Here is a 7,503-nt window from a genome sequence, read left to right as displayed (position 1 = left end):
TTAACATGAATTCAGTGGATAGTTTCTCTGAAAACAAAGTCCCAGAAGAAGATTCATTGACCACCAACACCATCAACCCCACTACAGGGGACAATGCATTCAACATGAATTCACTTGATAGCCTCTCTGATAAGAAAGTCTCAGAAGATTCATTGACTGCCAACACCATCAACCCCACTACAGGGAACAATGCATTCAACGTGAATTCATTGGATAGCCTGATAATTTCTCTGCCCGAGCCACCTTTGAATGGGAAATGCATAGGGTTTGTGAACACAGCCTTCACTGAAGACAAACAATTCAAAGAGTAAGGGACGACCAAGAAGCAGCCCCAGGGTGTACCCACAGCCTCTGGAACCAGGCCACACAGAGCTGGAAGCTGATGAAGAAGCAAATTTCCCATGCACTCAGAGCACTGTGCTGCTGCTGCCTGCCCACCCACCGTGGGGAAACTGAAGTGGCTTAGGATAATTCCAGTCCTGGTAAGGAGTGCCTGCTGCAGGAGGGAGCCAGGACAGAAACTCAGATTGCTGTGTCCCTGTAACCCAGGGTAACAGGCCCCTGCATCCATACTCCAGCTACAGGTTCTGAGCTGCCAGTCCATTTCTCCTTTAGCTTACTGCTGCCCAGGCTCTGCTTGCCAGATCCAGAGCTGGACAGAAGGCACATCTGCCCAGTGAGCCTCTTTCTTCCCATCTTTCATTGTGCTTTTAGGACCAGTACCCACAGTGTCTAAAACACATCCCTCTACAACCAGCAATGACTTGGATGCCCACCTCATGTCTCATCATCTCAGTCACTTCATCCTCTCCAACTTAATTTGGGACTGTCATCCGAATAGAACTGCAAGAATGCTCTTAATTCATCCAGGGCATCTGTGTTTCCCAGCAATTTCCATCCAACCTCCTTGCATTATTTTGCCCGTGTCACAAAAGGATCATCAACTTCATCTTCCTGTTTTCTAGTGTGGCAAGGGCACCTTCTATAGAGGGTGCAGCTATCTAATCATAGAAGTCTCCCTACAGAAAGGAAATCCAGGTGCCCATTCTGTGTTCACTCCGGACCTGATAAGATCCTACTCACAATGTGTAGGGAACACGCATCCTTGTAGATTTGTCTGCAAAGAAGATGTCTGAAGACACTAAGAACAGCACTCCCTGTGCCACACATCCACATAAGAATGCGGTCATTCCTTCCGAGCATTGGAAAGGAGTTCCATGTCCTTAGATCTCATTGAGAGGGAACAAAGTGTGCAGATTTGGAGGTTTAGCTTTTATACATCTCTAAGAATAATGTTTTCATTAGTATACCTTAGAAATAAGTAAGTTCAATTTAAATACAGAAAGTAGTACATATATGATTTCCCCCTCTGTTGATAATGTTTCATTTTAATATTAGATACTCATTTGTAACTTTGAAAGCTTTACATTGACAATAAAATTTAATGAATAGCTCAGAAAGAGAGAAGCTCCTGGTTCAGACTTGCAGGTGAAACTTTGGTCAGCCTCCCCAAGCCTCAGTTACCCTGACAAAACGAGGCAATATGAGCATGCATGGCAGGAACTTCCTCCCTGAGCCAACCTAAGGGCTGCTGCTATACCCAGACTGCTGACAAAGAGAAACCTGACCAGAGATGCCAATGAAGGAAGGACAACACAGCACAGTTGGCCACCTGAGCCAATGGAACCTTGGGATGGTATATGAGAGGCCTGCCCATACCCTCAACAAAGGAGTTGGCCTTTGGTAGTCACCTGACTTCCAGAGTCTATGTGGTTGACTCCAGGCCTTCTTGCCCCCTCCCACAAGTGGTGTCCCTGTAGGGTCACCATCAACACAGGTTGATCTTGGCTCCATTTCCCTTCAAATCTCTCTCCCTCCTTCTTCTCCCCTTGCTCTGTATTTTCTTTTGTGGCCTCTGTTCACAGGAGGCTCTCAGTAGCTCATCATCTCTGGACTTGTCCTTGTTCAGTAGGAGCCCAGAAAACATCAGCCCACTCTGTCCTCCCAGGCCACCAATGAGAAGAGTATATTTAGTCCCAGTCAACCTTACAATAAGTCCTATCACTGAGTATCTTCAGCTCCAATTGCCCAGAGTAGTCACGTGGCTATTGTTGAGCCAATCAAAGTATCCTAGGTAATGTGATGCTCTGATTGGCCTGGCTTGAGTCATATGACAACCCAGACTGAAGATGAAATTAATTTCTTTAGAACCACAGACATTGAGAGTTAGGGCAAAGCAAGGGACAGGAAAAGAAGGGCAGTAATCAGATGTGGGTGTAGGCCAGCTTCGTACTAAAGAAGGATGCTGTCACAGGACACCAGTCACAGGGTTAGCAGGGCCGAGTAAGTTGGCATGCTGTTCACACCAATTCCACTGGGAGACTGACCCAAACCTCTCTGCCCAGAGAACACTTAAAATTTCTTTCTCTCTTTTTTTTTATTTAGAATTTTAATTTCACATGTATGGAGTTCACTGAAAAAATGACGGCAAATTCTCTCTCATCATGTGTGTCCCAGGGAGACTAGGGGCTCTGCCATGTGTTTGTAGCTCTCCCTTTAGCAGGAGAGTTTCAATTTAGGCCACAGTTATCACTTTCCAGCTAATTCAGAGGGGGTCCTTTGTGATCACACATGGTTTAAGAACTACCCCTTCTTTTCATTTGATAAAATCTCTGGTAAAGATTGGAGGTTTGTGAAACCAGATGTGTGAAGAAAATAAAAGGAATAGATTTAATGGGCCAGGATGACTATGCTAAAACACACAACATATATGAAGATACATTTAAAGAACTTATCTCCCAAGGAATGGAAAAAATGGCAGTAGCCATTCCTGAGGGCTGCTGACGATAGAATAAAAAGCAATCCAGATAATAAATCCATTAGAGTATCAAACATGAAAAGACATCTTTGTTCAACCATGGACTAAATTTTAGTCTCTACTTGTGAGGCTCCTGGGGGCAGCAGAATAATGTAGTCTTCATCTTTGGGTGGCAGAATGGATGGAGACCACAAAACTGCTGATGCAGGATTCTGTGAAACAGGTTCTACTGCCTTTGAGACTTGATCTACGGCTAAAAGTGTCTCCAATGTCTGCAGTATATCACCAGTAAGAGTATTTGGAATGTGAATACCAGATACCTGACTTTATTGGTTGAAATGAATGGAGTGTGGAGGGATTGCTTTTCTTCAGAACAAAATTCTAAAGGAAACACCTGATGGCCCTGATTTGCAGCTCATAATTTTGGCTTTTTCTTTAAAGTTTACAAGATGGCTACTTCAATAGGAGATACCATCACCACCTTGCTTCCTCCTTCTATGAAAGCTTGCAGACCTGCATGCAAGTCCCCAACAGCAATGTAATGTCAGGATCATTGGTTTGCGCATCTGTGATGCCAGCACTCCTACAGCAAGATGGGAGGTAGATACAGGAGAGTCACAGGAGCTCACAGACCACAGCCTGTATATACAGTGGCCATGAAACCCTGTCTCAAACAGATGGAGGACAAGGACCAACACATAAAGAGGTCCTCTGACTTCCACATGTGTGGTGTGGCACACATAACCCTGTCTGTATTCACATATATTCCACACATGCACCTTCTCTCTATATATGCCTCTCTCTGTCTCTGTCTCTGTTTTTCTTTCATACATGTACAGACATAAACAGACACACAGAGACGTATACAGACACACACAGGCACACACGCGCACACTACTAAGAAGCAAAGAAATAGAGTAAGACGAAACATGTAATCAGGAAACTTCATGCCTGCCAAGGTGAGCTTATGGAGCTTGTCGCCTCCATATGCAATGTGACTAAGGGGAAGGTGTGAGAATGTGGTTTACCAGTTACACCCACAGTAGCTGCATCATCTCCAACACCCACCTGTGAACAAGGTGTGGACCTGTTTTTTCATAGCTAATGCTCTCATCCCAGGAATGTCTAGACCACTACTCTCTCAATTTCAGTTTTCCCAGCCAATTAACCATTCACAGTTGGCCCTTGTACTTGTCAGCGTTCTCCAGGGGAAGAGATGTGCATGGAAGGAGATTTACTTTTCAATCTTGCTATTAATATTTTAGACAATAGTTTAATCTTATTAGTATTTTACTATTGTGTGTATGTAATTTCTGGAGATTAAACCCAGGACATCAGACTTGATGACAAGCATCTTTACCTGGTGATCCATCTCACTGGCCCTGAAGATTTCTTAGACTGGGTAAAGGTTAACAGAATAACTGGCATAGTCCAGCATTGGCAACAGACATGCCCAGCGTGGAAGCTGAATGCCTCAGCAGTTCCAGTCTTCTGCTGGATACATGGAATCTCCCTTGCACTGAGTTCACATTGAAGGAAAAAGGAGTTGGCATGATGTCCTTGGAGGATTGTTACAACACTGGGAAATTTTTTCAAAGAAGGGGCTTGCACACCCAAGTCTTCCTCTTCCCCTAATTTCCTCCCTGGGCTCCCAACCCTTTGGATGGTACCATTAACAATCAGGGTGTGTCAACTCCAGTCACTGTACCTCATGCCAACTCTCTGGAAATTCCTCTACAAATTCACAAGTGTGTGCTATCCATCCTAGACATTCATCCAGCCATGTTGAGAACCAGTACTTCACAGTTCTGCCTGTTAGCTTGAGAAATGATTACCCACAAATCATGGTGACAGTCATTACCCCAGGAAAGATCCATCCACAGGACTGGACACATGACCTGAAGTCCTAGTAATCTAAAGACCTGGTCTTGGTGCTGATCCTCCAGAAAGTCAGGTGGTCTGGGCAGTCCAGTCAGCATCCCTCCACAAGGCTTCTGGCACAGAGAAAGAGACAGATCTCCCCATTTTCGGTAGTAGATGCAGAAGCAGGATCTTCTGGTAGAGAAACTGAATCCTTAGAAGGAAAAATTGAGGGTGGGATGTTAAAGAATTGCCTGCAGTAGACAGCATCCCACGACAGACCAAAGACAGGCTCCACCCAGGTCAGAGTGGTGAAGCAGGAGTTTCCTGGGGATATTTATGGGAGCGAGGAAGATGCACAAGCAGCTACAGGAAGTTTCGCTGGGTGTCATGCAGGCAGTTACACCACTGAAGATGCGACACTCTGAAACCCCAGCAGCTGTTCGCCATTTATATGACCTCAGAGACGGAGGGCTTTGTGGGTCCCTCCTCCCTCCTCAAGAGAAAGTGAAAAATGTATGGTCTTGTACGGATTTTCTTTTTCGACCAGAACAACTTCTGTGTCTCCTGATGTCAGCATTCATGTCCAAGACAGAGAAAATAACCATACTACCAAAGTTCCCATCTTGAGAATTTAAGAGAATCATAAAGAAATCAGAAAGGGCAACCTTGAATTTGGTTGTGAATGGACCCTTGCAGGCCCAAAGATCCCACTTTTGACCAGCTGGTATTAAATTTCTGCCCACTGTGGATAAGAGTCATGATTGTTTCAGAATTTGTACACACACTCGGAACGTAAGTGCTCCTGAAGTGGAAATGAGGGGACTGGTTTTCACAGGACAGCAGGGGATGCAGGCTGCATTTATGGTTCCCAGTAAAGTTGGTGCAGGGTCAATGGTGCTGCAGCATGCAACTGCAGCCTTGGTTATGCTTTGGGAATTGCCCTGCCTTTCCCCAAAGTTGTTAAGGATCCATGGGACAGCCTGCACATGCCGGATGCCCCGCTGAAGTAATTATGTACATAGTGGACTATATTACCATAAGGACTTCATACGACATTCTGGTCCAGTATTAGAATCGAGCCAGGAAGTATCTCTCATCTCTGTGGTGTGCTGTGAGGGCTGTGTGGGTGTGTTTGTGTTGCTGCCCCTCTGGGCTACAGGTTTTCATCTCAAGGAGGGACAGCCCTTCAGAATATTCTCCTTCAAATATAAAAAATTCTGTCAGATATGCTAGGTCTGTTGGCCGAAGATGGATGCCCCTGTGCTGCAGAGGAACTCTGGGTTGGCACAGCTGTTTCTTTCATTTCTCACAATTTGAAATCGCTTGCCAGCACTTCTTACTTACTCAGTTAATAATATTTCCTTCTTGGGTCTCTGAGTGAGTTGAAGTCAAGATATCTATAGTTATAGTTTTTCTTGTTTAACAGGCACAGACATAAAGTTATGATAGACAGTAAATTAGGTACAAGATTTTGGACTCAACAAGATAGGATAGATAAGGAGTACTTTCTTATAATTTGTCATATGCAAATGGACTAGACATTGTTGATGTATTTACTTCCTGTATATATTGTACATACTTATTGTATTTCTAGTATATAGTTTTTTCTTATATTAGTTATAGCCTTCTTTTTATTTTAGACAAAAAGAGGAAATGTAGTGATGTTTTATTTGTATTTTAATAAATAAAGCTTGCCTGAAGTTCCGAATGCAAATCAGAGACACTAGTCAGCCACATAGGAGAGGCAGTGGTGGTACATACCTTTAATCCCAGTACGAGAGAGGATTATAAGGAAGGCCTGAAAGACAGGAACTCTCTTTCAGTCTGGGTATTTCATAGAGTTAAGAGCTCTCTAGTGCCATGGTTTCTGTTCTTTTCTGATCTTCAGGTTGAACCCCAATATCTATCTCTGGGTTTTTAATTAATCGTGCTACAGAAAGAAATGATAGTATTATGGTAAGAGGAAGTTGGCTGAACAGACTGCATTCACACTGAGATACCTTGGGCGGGAGTGGGAGTGGGGACAAAGAAGCAGGGATCAGCAACTGGAACAATAAAATCACAAATCCCGGGACCAGTGACTTCAGCAAGATTCCATCTCTCAAAAGATCCATAACCTCCCAAACAGAGCCATCAGCTGGGAACCAAGTGTTCACACAGGCATCTGGAGCGGCTTCATCGTCAACCACAAAAGGCATCATGGACTTACATGAGCGCTGGAAAACCGAAGGCAGAGGTCTCAGAAGAGCGTCTCCCCCATGAACCTGGGATCCACATCATCCTCTGCTCTTCTCAGTCTCCCATAACCTGCAAAAGAGTAGGAACATCAGAAGTGCACTGAGTGGTCCACGGGGCAGTGGATGCTAGGAGCGGTGGTGACCACCAGGTAGGTGCTTATAATCCCAGCACCCAAAAATAGTGCGCTGTTCGTTTGTTACACTCTGCCCAGTTCCCGGGCTCTCCCTTCGCACTTCAACAGAGAACAAGCTGCAGCTTTTCCTTCTCCACTGTCCACACCTCCTGTGGATTAACACCAGCAAGCATCCCCCAGCACCTGCTCCTTTAACACACAAGTCAAGCTGATCAGTAAAACAGACAACACACACCCACCACACTCCGAAAATATATCGAGGAAAGAGAAACCAAGGAACAAAACACCCATGCAACCCAGACAAACTCAGAAATCATCCCAAAACCCGATACCTAGTTGGCAGCATAAGAACAGAATCAAGGGTGGTGGCAATGCGATTGTCCATGCTGTAACGGTTGTCATCTAGGAGCGGGTGGAGCGGCAGTGGCTGCCGGGAAGGGCGCGAGGCGAT

Source organism: Chionomys nivalis, chromosome 19 (assembly GCF_950005125.1).
Source record: "Chionomys nivalis chromosome 19, mChiNiv1.1, whole genome shotgun sequence".
Taxonomy (NCBI): Eukaryota; Metazoa; Chordata; class Mammalia; order Rodentia; family Cricetidae; genus Chionomys; species Chionomys nivalis.
The sequence above is the reverse complement of the archived record's forward strand: the minus strand, read 5'-3'. Positions refer to the sequence as shown.